Source organism: Larus michahellis, chromosome 4 (genome assembly GCF_964199755.1).
Source record: "Larus michahellis chromosome 4, bLarMic1.1, whole genome shotgun sequence".
In the NCBI taxonomy this organism is placed as follows: domain Eukaryota; kingdom Metazoa; phylum Chordata; class Aves; order Charadriiformes; family Laridae; genus Larus; species Larus michahellis.
In genome coordinates this window covers 15,980,230-16,001,298 of record NC_133899.1, presented here as the reverse complement: position 1 = coordinate 16,001,298, position 21,069 = coordinate 15,980,230, and the positions used below count along the sequence as shown (strand labels likewise).

Below are 21,069 nucleotides of genomic sequence, written 5' to 3'. Positions count from 1 at the left end.
ATTTCCAGCCTTGTCATAAAAAATACGCAATGTATCACTAGGTAACAGCCTTCCCCCCACGCATTTGCATTGCAGGCATATTTTCATAATATAGCTAGTTACTAAACAGACCATTCTTCCATCTTATTTTCTAAATAGGCTGTTACTACTTTCCAAGGCGCATCAGCACTGTATTTTCCATTCTAATAGCCAACTGCCATCCCAATAATTTTGTTAGCATGTCAAATTTCATTCTCTGGGCAGGTGATCATCTGTGAAATAATGTACATGTTTGTGAGATGGAGGTGAATTTTGCCTCCCTGCAATTCATTCAGCCCTACCTGTGCATACTCCAACCAGCACAGATGAAGCAAGCATTTTTCTATCTCTTGAAATAGAATCACATCAAATTCTTGCATTTCATAAGCCCCTTGAAGCTTCTGGCTGCAAAGGTTTTATTTCTCTGAAACAATACTGAACAGGCAAATGCTGTGAAGCTCCAGGCTTCTCAAGATGCCTCTCAAAATATATTGAGATTAAAACTTTAGCTTGAGTCTTTGTGCTGCTAATAATTAAAGGGTCGTGCCCTTGGGCCCTAGTTCTTTCGGCCAGCAGAAGTTAGTAATCAACTATCCAGCAGCTCTTTGTTTCAGTTCTAGCAACCTTTCCTGCTATCTGGACAATTGTCTCGCCTCCAGAAAGCCCCTAGTCCCCACTGCCTGCTTGGAGCCAAGGTAGGAGACACTTTTCTATGCACATCTGTCCCAATTACCTCTTGGTCACCCAGTTTCCGTCTAGAGCACAAGTTAGTAGCCTATCAGTTTTCCCTCTCAACATGGAGGTGCATTGGACAACCCCCCCCCTCTTTGTTTTTTTTCCTTTTTTTAAAGCACTGCAGGTCACATGTCAGCCCAAGAGATTACTTGGGGTAACTTCAGCACCTTCCTCCTCAGCAATCGTCTGCAAGGAGCAATGTGAGGGCAGGTGGAAGAGGGAGAAACAGGAGAACACTGAAGGCACTGAGACAGGAGAGCAGAAAGCCACTCATCACAGTGACTTCTCTCTTGAACTGTGGCACAAAGCGCATTCTCCCCCCACCAATGCAAGGTGAAGTAACAAAAAGAATGATGTGCTACCTGAAAAAAAAAAATCAGATTGATAACAACAAAACACCTTGTGGGATGGCCCTCTTTTACCCTCTGTATTTGCAGAGCATGAACAGTTTTCAGGTGTTAGCTTGGTCGGAGGCTGGGGAGTGGATCTGGTAAACCTGCACCCTCTCCTGCCCACTCTCTCACCCACACAACTGGATGCACAGTCGGACAGTGATCACGTCTATTCTCCGCTCCCTTAGGAGAATTATTCACAGCAGCTACTGAACAAGTTAATGCCTTTCCAAATGGGACCCAAGTATGTTGCAGTTCTGTTCTTCATTTCAAAACTACTGATGTATTCACAAACACATCCACAGTAACCTTCTGCGTTAGTATTGTCAGTAACAAATTGTTAGTAACCTCCTAACAATTTTTAAAGTATTTATTCACTTAGCTGTTCATTTACCAAGGACTCAAGTTTTGCTCATCTGAAGCTGTCCGTTTACTAAAAGGCAGTCTCACCCATGAAATATTTAAACAAACCCTGATAGCAAGAACCAAGTGAAGTGATATTCATTGCCTGATTCCTCTCAATAACTGCTGCACAAAAGCAAGCAGAACCAGTTTTTCCATCTTTAACTACTACAGCACCAAAGACAGAGGTTACAGATTTGATTTCCATTCCATCGTTTGTTTCACACAAACAACAACAGTGTTTCTGAAATTACTTTAGCAATTTCCATGACAAGAATGATTGCTGACCGTAATTACCCATTAGTAGATATTAAAAGGGAATCAGGAATCTATAAACATGCAGCAGAATAATTGAAGGAGATTAGTAGATGAATTATGAATCTCAGGCAAAAATAATCTACAGTCTAGTGGACTCCACAACTAATTCAGCCTAGGAAGTGAACAAATGAACTTTAGCAATCCAAGTGTATACCACAGGAAATACCATTCAAGTTAAAGACAACACTTCTTCCTTTTACGTTGTGCTTTCAAATGCTAGCCTGCAGTCACCTTAGCTTTTTCTACTCATACAAAAACATTAAATGGAGAAGAGATGCGTTTTTAATTATCTATCTGTTAGTAGTGGTAAATACTACTTGCACAAGTAAATTTCTTTACAAAGATAAACTTTTTTTTTATATATTTTGAAGGTTTTCATGTGAAATTTCACCTTCCTTAATTACATTCAATTTCTGAAGAGGTCCTTCTGCAATACAGAAAAATCTTACTTATATTTACCGTCTATTTTCTCACAAAAAGTGAGCAGCTCTGAGGAGAAGGACCTGGGGGTCCTGGTAGACAGCAAATTATCCATGAGCCAGCAGTGTGCCCTTGTCGCCAAGAAGGCCAATGGCATCCTGGGCTGCATAGGGAAGACTGTGGCCAGTAGGTCGAGGGAGGTCATTCTCCCCCTCTACTCTGCACTGGTGAGGCCACAACTGGAGTACTGTGTCCAGTTTTGGGCTCCCCAGTTCAAGAGGGATAGGGAACTACTGGAGCGAGTCCAGCGTAGGGCAACCAAGATGATTATGGGACTGGAGCACCTCCCTTATGAGGAAAGGCTGAAAGAGCTGGGGCTCTTTAGCCTGGAGAAGAGAAGGTTGAGGGGGGACCTGATTAATGTTTACAAGTATCTAAAGGGTGGGTTTAAGGAGGACGGAGCCAGGCTCTTTTCAATGGTTCCCAGCGACAGGACAAGGGGCAATGGGCACAAGCTAGAACATAGGAAGTTCCGTTCAAATACACGGAAAAACTTCTTTACAGTGAGGGTGACAGAGCACTGGAACAGGCTCCCCAGGGAGGTTGTGGAGTCCCCTTCTCTGGAGATTTTCAAGACCCGCCTGAATGCAGCCCTGAGGGATGTGGTTTAGGCAATCCTGCTCTAGCAGGGGAGTTGGACTAGATGATCTCTAGAGGTCCCTTCCAACTCTGAAGATTCCGTGATTCAACACATCATCACTCAAAACTATATTTACATTAAAAAGCCAAACCAATACAAAAAAGTAGTCTGTCATTTGAAAAAAATTAGGAGGCAGAAGAAATCCCACCATGTGTCAGAATCATCAGGCTAAAATATGACACTACATCACCTAGACTGTGCCCTTGAACACTGAGAGCCACGGCAATGATAGCGCTAAATATATTGCAAAGAAATTAAACTTTAAAAATTCACATTCCTATATCACTAGATTCTTATTTAATTAGATTGCTTCTTCTTGTGACATATTTTGCCCAGACTTTAAAATAGGAATAACAAGTTTTTAAATTTGTAAACAGTTTTTCAGTCACTAGTAGAAATGGAAGATGTGGAATAACAGAGGCTGTGGTTTCACAAACACCTGAGTCCAACAGCTGGCTCAGGCCACCCAGAGGAGGTGGTTTCATCCACTCTGACACCCTGTCTTGTGCCAGCTGCACCACCTGCCTGCCCCGGCAACCAGATCCTGCACCCACCAGGCTCTCTGATGAGCCTATTCACCAAATACAACAACAGAAAGCTATTTTTGGCAGGTCGCTTCTCTGTCAGGGTGGTGCAGTGTGACAGCCAGCTCTGGCACTGGCCCAGTGTTTGGAAAGGAAAGGCAAACCAAAAGTAGGAGAGCAAGGGCAGCAGTGAGTTGTTAAATTGATTCATCACTTCTCACGAGTCTACAGCCTAAGAAAAAGAATATCACTTCTAGGGTCTGGGGGTTTGTTGCTCATTTTTAAATATCACTATTATTATAGGATGTGCTTTGAGGAAAGAGATTACAGTCACTGAAAGAAATCTTTATGCTACTGATCCAGGTACAACAGAGAAATGGTGACAGGAGATGGCTCAGGAAACTGAAGATTTATAATTTAAGACTAGCTCACAAATTAAGATAGTAAAAACCAAGAAGAATCCATATAACCAGATTGGTGCAACTGAATTACATGGGAGGGTTTACTACTGTTCTAAAGTAGTTTATTGTGCAAACACATGATGGTTCAACCATCAAATCTAGTAAGCCTTACAATTAACTGCTGAGCCTGGCTCAGCAGGAAAAAAAGTAAAAGGAAAAAAGTCCTTTTATAATATTAGTTTTCATAAGCAGCACACTCCAGGGTGTAAAAAGATGTATCACACCAGAAGGGAATTAAGCTGTACTTTGCATCTTTCAAAGTCCAAGTTGCATGATTATTTCATGATTCTTAGACTCCCTGTCACATCTTACAGATAGATTTTCTGACTTTAGCTGATTTAAAATTGAACTTACCGCTACGAAAGTCGGTATTCCACTAACACTAAGTTTCAGTGACCTATTTAAAATTCATGTCTTTGAACATAGCATCCTCAGAAGTCAGGATAGCTTCGCATTATGTAATTTCAGTTTAATTATATCAAAATATAATTGTGCAGTTATTTATAGTAATAGAACCTGCAATATTAAGCTCTATAAACTGTAGGAAAAAAACACCTGAAACGTAGAACATTTAACTTGAACACTATGGGGAAAAAAGTAGTTTTCAACTGAAATAGGAATAGGGATGGAGTGTATGTTTTTGTAAGCCGCAATAATTTCTACTAGAATACCCCTGGTGTTTTCAGAAGATTTTTTTTTTTTAAGGAAAAAAAAAAAAGTATTACACTAGGTAATACTCAGCCTATACTGACATTAGTGATAAGAAAAAAAAAAATCACTTCAAGAAAGTTAAGTTTAAACTGTCATGAGGTTTTTTCGGACATAATTTAGGACACAGAATTATAAGCATCTGGCAAAAAAAGTTCTCAGATTGCAAAACTTCAATATAATTACTTAATTACATCTAGAATTAAATCTCTGTCATTTGTATGGCAGTATTAGCTGATGTGACAGAGACAGAATAAAAGGACATACCTTGGCTCTTCTAACTATGGCTAGATATACCAACAGAGGTTCAAAAAGAAAAAAAAGAATCAAACAAACAAAAAAATCACCACTGTGAACAGGAGTGTAACAGGCATCACACATTACTCTTATTTCTTCCCTGTCTCACTTAGTTATTTAGGGGGAGTGTTACAGTTCAACATAGAAATGCATCTTTCCCACCTCTAGGGTAAATAGTGTATTTGCACAGAACGGGTGCAATCACAATATGGCAAGGGATAAGGGTCACGCTATGGGCGGGAAGAAGATAAAACCTGACCAGAGCAAGATAAGAAATCACTTGCTATTTAGGCTCAATCCAACTAAAACCAGTAAAACAGAGAAGGAGGCTCAAAGACAAAACCCTCTCTTTCCTACCTACAACACTTCTACGCTACTGGAGTGAGTAGATATACATACAGGCATCTGAAATTCAACTAACGCACTGACATGAACAACAACTTCAGTTTCTTCAGCTTTTTTTTTTTTTCCCCAGGCTCTAATATTTCATATGAACTAACACTGACATGTACACGGAAAATGTGTCACTAAATAGTTGGTAACGGACCTTTAAGGCTGCTCAAAGCACAAATCAGCACTATATTCCTACTGTACTCTGTTATCAGTACAGATTTCTATTACAGAACCAAGTATTTTTATAAAGTGATTTTGCCAAACACCACAACCAAAATGCAAGAGTAAACCATAATGTAAGAACAACATCACTTGTGTCTGCTGCCAAAGGCCAAAATGGTTGTTTCTATCTGAATTTTTGCTTACTCAACAGTATCATCTGTATCATTCTTCAGATTAGCATTTCTGCCGAAGTGATCAGACCCACTGGCAATATCACTTTGGAAATAAACCTCAGCCCAATTCCAAGAGACAGACAACAGAAAAAAAACACAATTCTGTATCAGTACCCAGAGCGGTGTACTGCAGGGTGATATTACAGTACAAATATTTTTGTTAAGATATAAAACACTTTTTAAGTTTCAGAAAGAAAAGCCTTCATACTGTTAATGAAGCAAGGGGGAATGAGAGGAAACAGATTAAATCCAATCCCCCCCTTTACTTAATGATTACTACTTCAAGAGTAAGTCCTGTCAAGTACATGTTTTAAAAATCTTATTTCTATATAATTTTTATTACAGGGGAATTTTAACGTTCCCCAAACTTCTTCACGTGTCAACTGTGCAACATTTGTTACGCCACCACATCCGTACTTCACAGCCAAAGAAACTAAAACTAACACTTGCAAATAAGGAAGTTCCCTCCCTTGGAGGTTAAATATTAAAAACACCACCACCAAGACATAGCTACACTTCTAATGGAAGCAGTGTTTCTACAGTCATACCCTACCTCAGGACACAACAGCAGTCAAACACACACAACTCTTTTTAAAAGTTTCCCAAAATGTAACACTGGGTTTAGGAAGGGTCCTTTGCAGATTCAATCTGAAATAAAACAATGATAATGGGATGCAAACCTCTGAAATCTTGTCTTTTAAGTCCTCCTTGATAGCAACACACACTTCAAAATTGTTAGGAGTTATACACGTATTTTTCACTGACCCAGACAACATGCCACATGAGCTACACATTCATGAGTGCCTGGGTAAAACCTCCTGGATCACAGAAAAAGCCAGCTGTGCAGCAGCAGCGAGAGCTTTCCACTGACAACCAACACACCTCACGGGATTATTTTTTTCCATGCTAAATTTTGATTGTCTACTAAGGTAATGGAGTGTCTGAACACAGACCTAATTGCTATCATTCTTCTTGTTTCATCTTACCATTTTCAAAAAGTTTTGCTTGACAGCCAGCCCTACTGTTCCCAACTCCAACAGGCTACTGGAAACCTGCACCATGTAAAGCACTGACTCGCCACGGTAAACATGGGTATCTCAGCTGGCAACAGCCAAAATGAAGCAGACTTTTAAAATTAAATTCTCCTTAAGCAGATTTATCCTTTGTATTGTCCATTTAACTAGTATTAAAACAGAACTAGTTAATACCAAAAATCTGAAATAATACGATAGTCACAGCAAAACATCACAATATGGCAAAAGTCACTTTTCTAAAAAGCTGTGCAATTACTGCCTCAGAGCAACATGAAGTCCACAGAAGAACTTTCCAAAATAGTGAAGTATGCAGCCGTGACCCTAGTGAAGGTTATCGCTGATCAGTATCTGAGCACTCCCCAGGGCTGTGTGCAGCCATTGAGAAAGCACTTTTTACCTGGACTGTAATGCTGAGCTGGGCATAACAGATTACTCTGGGGTTTTATGGTCCTATATCTTACTGAGACTACTGATAAAAAAAACACATGCTTGTTGTTTGCTTACCGTTACAGGCCACAGGATTCACTGGAAAAAGTTATATTTCTCCACTCCACTATGATCTGTTTGATCATTTTGAAATTCCTGCAGTAGAGTGAGCACCACGCACTCAGGTATGATCCTTCACTCTGAATCTTTCGACGTATCACAGGCACCAACCTGCAACAAAACAAGGAATCTTTACTCCAAGGACCACTGTAAGCATTAATGATGCTTCTATTTCTTCCCCTCATAGTTCAAGGAAGAAAAAACTACTCAGTCTCCATCTCCAAATATTATAAACATTTTACCCAGACAATCAACAGATCAATAGAAGAATACGTACTTAAACATACTGTGGCAAGCTGCAGCCTGAATGTAACTTGATTGAAATACTTAATGGTAGATGGAAATGGCTGAAAAGAAGGCTGAAGACTAATGAGAGGTATCATCTTTATGCTAACTGATCCCAATGGTTTTCAAGCAAGGTCTGTGTGACAGCAAAAGATACTCTGCTAAAGATGGGAGAAGAGTGTTTCACTAACTTTTACAGCATTCTTGATGATGAAAACCCTAATATTTTCAGTAAGTTTTATTACACACAAGATCAAATATCAGCAATTAAAAAACCACCACAAGAAAAACTGAATAAAATAATGTATAATACAAAACAGCATAAAATATTTTTTAGGATCTTGGATTGCAGATTGACAATATGGCAGGAAAACCAGCTAAAAAACCCAAAACATTCCCTCCCTGCACCTTGCAGCTCTAGAGAAGACTCATCTAATGCTAGGGTGGAAATGAAGAGATTCTGACCACTAGATTTTCTTGGAGAATGAGAGGGACAGAAAGGAACATTCCTAGGATATCATGAACAGAAAATTGTATCTCCAGGTAGGCACATGATCAGAAGACATCGTCAGGTTATCATCCCTGAACTTAGTGCACCAGCTCTCCAGTAGGTGAATCCATATCATACATAACAGCTCCTAGCTTTGTTGTCCTCTCTTCCTGCCTTATCATCTTCACATGCGTTATGGGAACAACTGTTTAGATGTGACAAGATGCCGAAGTAGTTCAATACCTCACCAAAGTACCAGGCACTGGTAGGAGGCATGGTTGCTAACTATTCATTGTTGGAATCCAGTACACACTTACCAGGGACAGGAACCAAGAAGGGGAATAAATGGTTATAGAGCAGTGTTGAAACAATGACCCAGAGTACAAGTGGCCCAGGACAGGAAATCGAAATTAAGATGTCAGTGGGAAACCTGATACAAGTTAAATAGGTGTGCTGGGAAGGGAACAGATCAACACCTACTTTGTTGTTCATCCCAAAGCTCTGTCACTAGAGACCCAAGCTAAACTGCCAAATAATCTGTCACAAAATCAGAATGGATGCGAAGTATTTTATTGCAAAAATAATTCAAATAAACCTATAGTAATTTTCTGAAAATCTTTTCTAGGATATACAAATTACTTAAATCGCCACTCAAAATAGGCACTCCATTCTATTACAGTGTGTTAAATGCCCAGTTCATACACAAGCCCTGGGAGAGTTGCAACCAAGTCCCATTACCTTTTGGCCAGGAGTTAGCTCCACCTAGCCCAGCCCAATGGGCATCAGTATTCATAGAAGTTAGGTGGAAACCAGAGATGATTCTTAAGAAAAAGATAAAGATCCTGACAAAGCCTTCTGGCAGTCTTGGAGATAGATGAGAGGAAAAAACAGTAAGACATCATCTGAAAAGGCAGATACAAGTCTGCTGTGTCTGTGCATACATAAAAGCAGAAAAAAAATAAGGCTTTGTTTAACCTCTGTTACATGTTCAGTCTGGAGTGCCCAAATAAGCTGCTTCTTTACTTTCACCTTACTATGTATCCAGTATTAAGGATGAGTCCCTGGTAATCAGCAGAGAGATGCCTCATATTGCTTTGAAACAGACCAGCGCTGTCTGTAGAGCAATACTCGGCAGCAGGTTACTGGTATTCAGTTGGGAAAATGAGGAGGACGCCGAAATAATTTAGGGTATCCCAAAAATTTCGTAATGCCTTTTAGAAAAATATATTATGACAGTTTTAAAAATCATCCCAGAAACAACACTGTTCAGAGATTTTAGAAGAGGAGCTAAAGGATGTAGAATTGTTGTTTTCCATGTTTATGAAGGTGCTTAATTGTAGCAATTCAGACTTGCAATGTACCTAGTTAGCTTTTAGAGAATTAATTTAAGGACTATGCCAAACTCACAAAGTTCCACTGTTTTTTCAAAAAATTGTTTTATTTTATAAACATGTGCCTAAAAACCTAACTTTCCCCAGAGCTCCTGATAAGGTTATATGCTAGATTTACTTTAGTTGCAGAGGGATCAAGCTGCTGCTCCCCCAAAAGGGTTCTCATGACCAGGTCCTGAGGGCAGTATACTTCCTATCATACGCAGACATTATAAACAAAGATAACAAGTGAGAGAAGTACTTTACATCAAAACGGGGGGGGGAAGAAAAAAAAAAAAAAAAAAAAAGATTCTCTCTATGTTTGTAACTGAAGCTTCTCAGAGGCACAGAGACCAGCCTGCTGATAAGCAGCAAGTTTCCGGAAGTAAAGTGATATGCAGACTAAGTACCTAAGTACTTTGAGCTATTTTTTTGATCTGCAAGAGAGACAAGCCTCTCTGCATTCAACACTAACCACAGGCGCCTATTTTCCCAGCAACAGCTTGCAGGCCATTTTCATTTTGACTGAAGAACATTTAACCAGTTACATTATAAGCACCACACCTTGCTGCTATAACAGCAGTTGCTTTTCACACCTACTAAATTGTTATTTGCGTAATATTGAGCTGGTGGATCAATGCTGCACCTGTAGCACAGACCTGCTTTACCACGTTTTTTTAAAAAAGAACCTAAACTTTACCAAGCTAAAACTAAACTTTATCAAGGCAGAAAAAACCCTACAGTACTAAAAACAAAAACAAAACAACTCTTCCTTTTGCTCCTTAGTAATGCCTCTGTCTGTGTAACCTAAAGCAAAGGAAAAAATCTTGAAAAATTCAAGTATTATTTTTTCAAGATTTTTCCTTTGCTTTAGGTTTGGAGTATTAAAGCACAAAGAAGAAGAGAACATGACAGTAGCTCTTGGTGAGTTTTAGGGAAACTTCATTAGCTTCAAGAAACAACAAATTTCACGTAACAGAAACTCCAGAATGGAAGGATAGATTATTTTTGTATTATGAAACCCCAGATTTATCATACTTCACCAAAGGTAACACTTCTTTAGACCAAAGACTTCCAAAATGGTTTGATTCTTCCCAGTTTTATTCAAGACATCTGTTCACTGACCATTCACCAGCATATTAAATAAACTGTGGAAATCTAGATTTCACAGTGATTATGGAAATTATACAGAAGTTAACGAAACACCAGTTTTGACTGACTCCTTTTTCTTTTTCAAAAAACCAGCCTCCTTCATTTTTTTTCTTTTGATCCAGTTATGAGATACACTTTGTATTCTGACCAATAGTTGCATTTTTTAAACATCAGTAAAAATTATTAATGATAATAGCTTTGGCTACTATTTTCAAAAGTGTTTACACTATCCTTACTCAGACTTTATGACTGGTTCAGTGGATGCTTCCACAAACCTCTGTAAAGAAACACTGCAGTGCACCAAGGGTTTCTGGTTATCTACGTAGTTTATTTATTAACTTAAAACTATAAAGTTGCCATGAGTCTCAAGAGTTCACCCTCCTAGTGGGCATAACAGCAGCACCAATACTGCTGGAGCCCTAATCTAAATGTTCATCTTGAATATCCACAATTGTAGAAATATCTTAATTCAGTTCAAATTAGTCAAATTTACACTAAGAAGTGAAATATTTTACAGGAAATCTCTTGTATCATTTTTGACTGACTTCACTAATAAATATTCTGAGCTACTGACACTCATTCAAAGTCTTTTTGGGCAAAATATAGTGGCATAATGTGTACCTGGTACAGTTTTGGAAGTATTCCATATCAAATCCGTAAAAACCACATTTCATTACAGTAATTATAACTGAAGAAAATGATCGTAAGACAAAAATGTGGTTATTAAAATATCATGCAATACTTCAGCTATATCTTAACAGGCAGATCCTTCAGATACCATTTTGTAACACTGCGAAAGTTATTTCCCCCTCAGCTACAAATAGTCCGTATTTAAGAACTCTCAATATTTTTCAGAAATGTTTAAAATAGGTTTCATGTTATCTTTTTAAAAATTAACAATAATTTATAAATCAAACTAAAACTATTACAAATACTAAGATGCTTCTTTCTACTGCCTGGCTAACACTTAACAGATCTTCTAAAAGTCACTTCCATGTTATCCTAAATGACAGTATAAGGAAATAGAAATTGAACTGATGCTTAGCTTAAAGTTTACTTTATTCAGAAACATCCAAGACAGTTTACAGTTTCTACATTTATATTGTAGAAACAACATAATTGCTTAGGAACAAAAAAAGAAACTCAGAACAAAGCAAACAATATTAGGTAAAACTGGCACTACTTTCTCTCCCATACCACCTTCAAAATTACATTGAAAACCACAAGAAGAGTCAAGAGTGTATCGATTTCTCTCATAAAAGGGATTTCAAAATTCCTAAACTACAACAGGAAGGAGCATGCTGACTGTATGTGTTACAACTCGTTGAACAGCCTTCAGTTCCCTTCTCCATTTTATCTCTTGTTGCATTTGAACTTTGCTACCACTGTCTTACAAACTCCCATGAAATGATGTCCTCTGGATACACCTAGAAAACTGGATTTTTACACAAAGACTGGTCTCTGGGGAGTAATATTTAATTAATGCAGTAACTATTCCCTGAATGCAGGAAGTTTGAAGAACACACACATGCAGAGCAAATCTTAAAAGTACTGCTAAGAAGCTCTCCAGGAGTTTCAGGCACAATCTTTCTTGCTCTGACAGGTCTAAAGGTTATGTAGCACTGCTGGATTGATTTTCAGTTTCAGTAATTAGAGTTTTTCTACCTGGTACAGGAAGTTAATTAAGAACTTAGGAAACAGTAGTTCATATTTAAACTATTTCACATCTTAAATTGCAACTTACTCCTTTAATAAGCAAATGCAACAACAGAAACATCATTACTACAAGGCAGTTTCAAAGAATACTCTTGCAGCTGCAGCTCTCCAGCTTCAGCGGAAGCTATTTGGCAAAACCTAGTGTGGGTCTATCTGAAGCTCTGTTTCTCTCAGCACATTCATACTGCTGTCTGGTTTACACATGTACCTTGACAAGGCTGGTAGTGACAGCCATTTACACCCAAACTAGCTTGAGTGAAAAGCGCTATAGAGTTGAAACCCTACAGGATCAACCAGACAGAAAATGTTACAAACTAATAATGCAACAGCTCAACTATTCACCTATAAGCAGAACAAATGGCATAATGAGATAAAAAATTAAAAGTGACAGAAATTCAGAAATTACAATCTAGGAGGTAACTATTCAAAACTGAGAAAAAGCAAGATCCTTTAATGAAAATGTAATTAAACTATACAACTAAATTCCATAAAATCACTGAGTTTATATTTTAATGTTGGGAGAGGATATAATAAGTTTTTATGAACACTATACACTAACAAAATTCAAAATAATAATGGACTTAAGCCATAGCCCTAAGATCTGACCTGCTGGTAGTTTCCTAAAAGAGTCAAAGACTTCACATTGTACATAGAAACACAGTGCTCAACCAAAACCCATGCTATGAAGCATGTCAAGAGCAGATCTGGGAAGAAAACCCAGACTCGGTAGTTCACTGGCCAAATCTTATCTGGTAGATCAGGGAGCTCCTACGGGAGCATAAATCACTCATTTAATTAGTGTCACAGCCATTTCCGCGCTTTTCAAAATTCTGATTACTTTTAACTTTCACTGAAGTTGTTCAGCACAGTTTAAGACCAGACTTGAAATCCAAACATTGACAAAAACCCAAGAACGATATTTCAACAACCACATCCTCTGGTTAAAGTATAATAAATTCCAGAGGTACTTTTCTCGCCTGTAATCCCGTCTTTCCATCTTGTGCACATACAAATTCTCAAAACCTTCTGAAGCCCTTAGCCCCTGATGAGAAGGATGACCACTGTGGTTAAAGCAAAGAACACAAAATACGTTTGCTAGCTTTTGGCTCTCCCACAGATTTCCTGCTGTTGGCCTTTGAGCATGTGGTATCCTTTTTTCTCTCCCTGAGGAACTGATCTAATACCATCATCTACCTACAAAAGATGCCGGCAAAATAAATGAATACTCACAGTTTAGGAATAAACAAGTCCCAAGCTGATAAGACACACATAATTTTGGATTATAACAATGCATTACAGTAAACATCTTTGTTGGCACTTAAATCTTTTGTTGGCCTTGATTCTCATACTCCCAGAAACTGATATAATCCATGGAGGAGAATGTCTGTTCAGCTGTGGCAGGAAGCACAATGCTGGGCTTTAAATATCCCATAAAATAATAATTAAGTTATTGTGTAACATTATTATATTAAAAAAAACAAATATATAATTAAATAAGAATGCACGATGTTAAGAGTAGCAGAACATCAGTCCTTCAACTCCCACTGACAGGCACAGCGGTTACAAAAACAACACAGCAAATCAGTGCTGTAAATTCAGTTACAGAAGAGGGGGGAATCTTTCATTTAACACTGTTTTTTTCAGTAGCAAATGAAATCCGTATCTCTGAGCAATGGCAAGACAGAACAGTGGATGAAATCATGAAGTTCCTTTCATTCCTTTCACACGGTTGTAAGACGACCACTACTTTTGTTACGTATGGTTCAAGCTGACACATGCATCATTACCATCACTTCCTTATTTCTCAAGCACAACTCACTGCTCAAGCAAACAAACCTGAATATAACGGGGGAAGGGCCGACAAGTGAAATGAGAGGTATCACTAACAGGGATGCATTCAAATATAAGTACCTACTACAACAAATGCATGTTTATTCATAAAACACCACCCTCCCCTCTCTACACATGGACTTTAAATTAGTTTAATGAACAGAAATCTAGAGAGGAAACTTTTGCTGCTCATTTTAAACAACTAAACCCACAGGTCTTGACTACAGCTCTGCAACAGGGGCTTCTCCAGTAATATTTGTTCAAAAAGTTTCTCCTCCTCTTCCCCTCTCCCTCCTCACCACTCGCTCCTCTCTTGTCACCATACCGCACCACTCGTTACATGCATGTCGCAGTCAGATGAACTAAAAAATAACCATTTCTGTCTCCTAGTTTTTGTTTCTTTTTGCCTAATAGGCAGATGGGGTCAGTGATTGTGGGCAGTGCAGCTTTGTGGGCAGTGCAGCCGGCAGAGCTGAGAGTGGCCGGCTGTGGAGCAGAGGGCAGGAAGATGCTCCTTAACCTGAAAATGCTGCTGCAGCCATCATGGGAAGGAATTGTGCTCCCACATGTGCCCCGAGCTGAGGGACAGCCCAGAGAGATGCTAGGCAAGAGCCAGCAACATTAAAGATCAACTTCTCAGGGGAAAACAGACCTCTTGATGCCTTTGCTAAACAAGTAGTTAGGGTGGGCTGTAATTCTCTATTTTAACACCTGAAAAAAAGCCATTAACAGTTTAGTTATACCCAATCCATAATCTCCAGGAAATAGCCAAGAATTTAAAGAACAGGGACTGATAAATATACACCAGCAGGGAAGACTCACCCCAGTCAGACAGGCTCACCACATCTCTGAAAACTGGAGCTGTGAATGAGGAGATCCAAGATACTTTCCCAGACTAGGGAGGAGAATCGTAATTGCATCATTTTTCTAAGATGAGCAGTGTCAACGATTTAGGCTCTGAGTCAGTACTGAGCCAGTCAATGCCCTGCGGTGGTCCCTGGGGCACTGTGCTATTAGAAGTGATGACTTTCACAACAGGCTGCCGAGCAGGATCCAAGCCAACTTACACTTATTTAAAAAAAAAAAAAAAAAAGAGAGAGAAAGAGAGAGAACTGCTACTTTATTTTTCAGTAAGAGCAAGACATACTGCCAGTACTTTGGCCAACTTCCAGCAGCCAAATTACTGTTAATGTCCAGAACACTTTCCACTTTTGTCTGGGGCCCTCCAAGATGAGTAAATAAAACCTCATGTACTCTTATTTCTACCAACATTCTGCAGAAAGAAAAAGCCAGAAACAAGGCTGACTTCCTAGAATCACCCTGCAAACACCATCCACATCGTCTGACTGCCCAGTTTATGCTTCCATCACTAAATCACAATTCGTTTGCTGTCTAAAAAAACCAATCATTTCATGGGGGGGGGGGGGGGGGGAAGTGCTCTTTACTTCCGACTTACAACTGTTGCATGGCAAGACGTGCACCAAAAGTATCCGTGTTCAAGTGCAGGAAAGGAAGGAGGATTAATCAAAGGAGTTTCAAGATACAAAGAACTATTTAAAAAGCTTAGCTCATGCTTTTAGTCAAAAGGGAGTCAAGCACACCAATAGAAAAAATATCAATCATTTTGCAGTTCATAATATGCATTTTATGTATCTTACACACCCTTCCCCAGACAAATCTCAAAAACAAGTATATTCGCATGGGATTACCAGTCTAGAAAGACATACAATTTCCCAATGAGAAAGAAAAGAAAAAGCCACAAACATTTATGTGTGTGTAGAGTGTTTCTGAAGTAACACACTCCCCAAATATTTACAGATCCAAAAGCCAATTTTACACTAACAATTCCCTCAGACTATTCTCTTGGTTTTAAATTAAGTCATTTAACTGACTTTCACAAAGTTTTGCTATGAAATACCATGATGCTTGAAAGAGAAAGTATCTCAAACACAAAAATTTAACAAATGAAGCAGAAATCACTGAAATACAATATAATGCACAATATGACAAAGCCTGTATTCATATCTGTCACTAAGTCAGCCCACTTATCCAGGAGCTAAAAGCCAAGTGTTTCAGGGTAAGGAAAAACATAAACCATATGCAACCCTTCAGTGACCTAAATCATGCATAAAACAGGCACATCTACAGTTTTAGCAACTCTACGTATTACACACAGACATAAAAATGCTGTAACATTTATTTAAATCATAAAACACTGGTTTACACCCAGACTTCTACTACTTTATCACCATGTTAAGCCTACACATACAGACACTACAAGTCAGAAATGAGGAAAGGAAAAGACAAAATGTAAGTGAAAATGTCTGGTATGTATTTTTGTTAAAAATTCTATGCAACTCCTTAAAATGACTGTAAGTAGTTACTGTTTGATGACAGATGTACTCAGGCACATGTATGTTGGATTATACCAATACCATCTCTTTGCTAAGTATACATATAAGCATATTCAAGAACATACAAAAAAAACACGTAAGAAAATAAGTTGAAATTAAATACAAGCAAACAGTCAAAGCTTAAATTTCAAAACATTATGATCGCTCCACAGTGTTTTTACAAAAAGACACAACTGCTTTAATAGGTTCAGTGACAAGCATAGAAGGAGACTGTCTTTTGAACTCCACCTAAAGCTGAGAGTTTGTGTAAACAAAGTATGTGGGGGAAACACAGCGGATTTGCAAGAAAGCTACTAACAGGTCAAGTAATGTTCCAGAAAAAATCAGTAGGATAAAAGAAAAAAGCATCCCATTAGAAAACAAATTGTACACTGTCAGTAACAGACATCAAGTACAAATTAAGAAAGCATTAAGGAAAAGTTTTTATATTTATACAATAGCTAGGGACAATGAACATAGAAACTAACATTCACTGAACTCTCTACCCTAAACACTGATTTATGAAATCCTGATTTCTTAGACAGGATGACACACAAAAGTAGTAAAACAAAGTAAAATCAAAGCTGCAAATCAAGCATCCCAAGAACAAGACATATTTTACATGTACTACGAATACTAGATGTCTGCTGTATCAACATCATGGCTGGAAATAAATCTGTACCGTGAACATAAAGCAAGAATTCAAGTCACCCACAATAAACAAATATTAAGATTTACAGAAAATTGCATTCATGACAGATACAATAATTAATACATCAATTCTTTTAAGTGTTGTTTGATTATAAATTTCCCTGAAAGTATCCTCCCTTGGATGAGATAAAGCCTGGAAGTTAGCACAAAAACATGCTTAGAAACCTATAATTTAAATAAAAAGCCATACGTACAAGTCATAACTGTGAGAAAAAAGGCTGAATTAAGTACCATTACATATGTGTGTAATTCTAACGTTTCTTCCTGTGGTTTATACTGTAAAGGCAGATTGCAGCACTGCAGTGGAGCTCTCCCCACTCCCAAGGAACTCTGATCATGGCCGTGGATGACCTCCCCAGAGCTGATACAGAGCAGATCAGAAGTCTGATCCTTCCCCCTTACAGACAGGGAGCAGCATTTGGCCTCATGACTGCTCCTCCTCCAAGCACCTGAGTGCCTTCCCTAGTCTGCCCTTCTTTTATGACCCTACAGAAAACAATCAGATAAAGTCAGTCTAAGGAACAGGGACGATTCAGTGAATGATGCATCAAGGAACTCAGACTACATGGTAAATGCAGGTCAAGAAATCCCAAATAAGAAAAGGCATATTCTTATTCTGGCAGAAGTCAAACAAAAGAAAAGCCAGGAAGCTCATCAATAAAAGTAGACGTTTGTGTCAGTACTCCTACTTCGAGAAGGTTGTACCTCTAATTCTTGTTCAGAAATTAGTCTCTTGCACAAACAAGTTATAGTGAAGTAGAAAACCAAGGTAACTGCACCAATACAAAATCATATGGCATATTCCAGAAGTATATAATCTTAGCCATATATTTCTTCATTTAATGTGCTTGAAATCTAAAATTAATATTTCATTATAGGGAAATATATGTAAAAGTGTAAGTCACAGGCCCTAGGAAAGTGCTTAAAAGTTTGCTGACTTCCCCATTAAGACAGGAAGGAAGTTATAAGAATGATTTAGTCCACTGGCTCACAAGGTTAGTGATTTATCAGAATATTAATGATAGCAGACATTTTTAGTAGACACTAAATCACAAAATTGCGTTTTAAACAAAGCTTTTAGCACTTGACCGCAGAGAAAAACTCAGCTTAGGCCAAAAATAGATCAAAATTCATAAGGAAAGTGAAAGATGAGCCTTACAGTTTTGAAATGCCCCTTTTTTTTTTTTTTAACAACTCATAATGAAAAATTGTGTTTGCCAATATTGCAAGGAGGGTGCTCCCCCCAGGTTACTATCTCATAAAAAAAAAAAGCTTTGTTTTCTTTTTAAACAGAGAAAGGGTAGGTGCATAGAATCACTTTTGCCTACCTATCCATTCTGTTAGCTATATATCAGCACACAAAAGAATTAATAATAATGAATAGGGAATATAGGAGCTTAAAACTAGACAAAACTACATCTTGGGATCATTCTGACACAGGTATTATTTCCAACCAAAAGGCATACAACGCAGTTTGTGTTCTACAAACGGTCTGTCCGAATCATCAAATTATCCAGATTTTAAAGATTTTTTTTTTAAAGGCTACCATGCTAAATAAAACTAACTACCTAGTTACACAAATAAATTATTAGTTGATCAATTAAAACGTGAGGACTAATAGCATATAAAATCTCCCATAGTAACTGACAATGTACAAACTCATAGCCCTCCTGATAAAGGAAAGTAGAATAACCTGTCTCACACTTGCCTTCTGTAGGATAACATTATATACAGGTAGTAACTAAAGCATTTTACCTTGTTCCCTGGCAACATTTTGCGCAATCATCCTCTTATGTTAGAATGCAGACCTCTTACCTCCCCAATTATTGTCTAAAAAGTAGCGTGGCTGTAATTTACTGAGTTCCTCCCCTGATGTAAGAATATATGTTTATGTTAGAAGACATACGTGCAGCCTGACCGCATACGCCTCTGAAGTGGTTGAGGAAACAATGCTATCATAAGCAGCTCTGCTCTTATGACTATCACTGGAACCTACATAAATAATCTGAAGTTCAGCTGGACATTACTAACACTCTTTAAACATAACATTTTTTTGTTCAAGAAAGGAACAGCCTTTGTTAGGAAAGGCTGCTGAACAAGACATCATTAAAGATCATCCACAATTACTTGGGCCGTTCCCTAGCAGAACAGGTGGTTAGTGCTTATAAAAACCAGTTTTTCAGGTCTGAACTCAAATTGTGTGGTAACCATGCAACAGACCACCTAAGGGTTTGCAACAGACCAGAGGGTCACACAGCAGCAGAGGGAACAACAAGAGAATGGAAATCTGCTTGGATCCTTCTCATGAAGAAAAGAAGAGCTGGTGCTGGGGGCGTCAAGTAAAGGGGTACTTGACGTCAAGTACGTCAAGGAATGGGGACATGGGAACTCTGAAAAGCATTGACCAAATCCCAAAGAACACTCCAAAGAACGGAGATACAGGGAACAGCATGCAGTATAGTTTGTTTTGTGCTGACCATCAATATGCAGCATCACCTGGAAAACTCCTTTAAAAATTCCCCCCACAGCTAGCTATGTATTTTTGTGACTGTCAGCTATCTCATGCCTCCCAGAGCTAAGCGCTCCTAGCAGATGGGACTTGGGAGAAGTTTACTTCAACCAGATGCAGAAAGTCAGCAGCGATTTTAAGGTCCAGGGCAGCTGTTCCCAAGGTCCAGGCTCAGTGAGTGAGCCCAGAGAGGCAGCACCCAGAACCCCAAGGTGCTTAAAGCACTCACATATGAGGTGAACACAAATACAGCTAGCTGGTGTCTAGAAGAGAATGCATGAATCAGGGTGATAACACCACTAACTAGCATACAAGTGGAGAAGTTATTAAACATAAGCCACAACACTGAAAAGAGAGATGAAGCTGTTCCCCACTCAGGGCCTGCCCACTGCTAGGCCACTGCTCTGAGAGCAGGGTTCAGGTCACAGCAACTAAAAAAGTATTTCTGGACAAGTGATCTCCAATGGGTTAGGTAGCTGCATGCAAAAGTGCTTTTACAGTGCACCAGGTTTCCAGAAAACATGCGCTGTCTTTCCCCTTTTGGTATCTCCAGAGTCCCCATCTCAATGTTATCACTAACCTCGCCTGACTCTGCATCGGGGCAAGTTTTTCCCAGGTCCACCATAGTATTATTATACAATATAATTAGGTCTCTTCTGCCTGCAACCCACAGTTATCCCATTTCTGTGAGGGCAGTTAAAGAAATCCTTCCTCATCCTCCCTCTTGAAAGATCCTCTGTTTCTAAGGGGAATGTTTCTCTAGCATGTAAGAACTGCAACACCGCACACTCTTTCCAACTACTCCAACTAAACTATGTTTTTCAGCGTCCTGAAAGCTATGGTGAATACACTGCACTGGAGAAGTACTGCCTCACGCCTTGCCTTGGTTTAAATGAGAAAGCAAATTAACTGATTCCCAGCTTTCTGATTCCCAGATTCCCATACTTTCTACAGCCAACACTCCTCATACTTACCAGCCAGTAATAAGTTCGGTTATTGGGGTTTTTTTTGGCAAGTGCTTCTTAAAACATTGGTTATCCATTTGTAAATGCACAAGCCCAAACAGAGATGCCTGGGATACTGATACAGAAAACGTGATAAGCAGCCATACAGAAAGATGAAAAGAAACAAGCACAGTATCTTTTAGATTCTGCAGCCTCCAGAAATGATGATTTAGTTCATTTTCTTTATTTATAGATATACATGTATATGTATCTTTATATATACATGTACATATTTTCATTGGCAGCAGAGACAACTGCAAGAAAAG

The 21,069-nt window shown here is 38.7% G+C and overlaps 1 protein-coding gene across 3 annotated transcripts in view; it reads right to left on the bottom strand.

Annotated features, from left to right (window-relative positions):
• Window positions 1-21,069, bottom strand: part of ADCY7 (adenylate cyclase 7) — a 68,378-nt gene that overhangs the window by 38,839 nt on the left and 8,470 nt on the right. For all 3 annotated transcript variants that reach the window (XM_074583093.1, XM_074583094.1, XM_074583095.1), the window contains one exon: window positions 7,302-7,454. The gene's annotated coding sequence lies outside the window, so the exon portion shown is untranslated. The remainder of the gene's footprint in view (window positions 1-7,301; window positions 7,455-21,069) is intronic.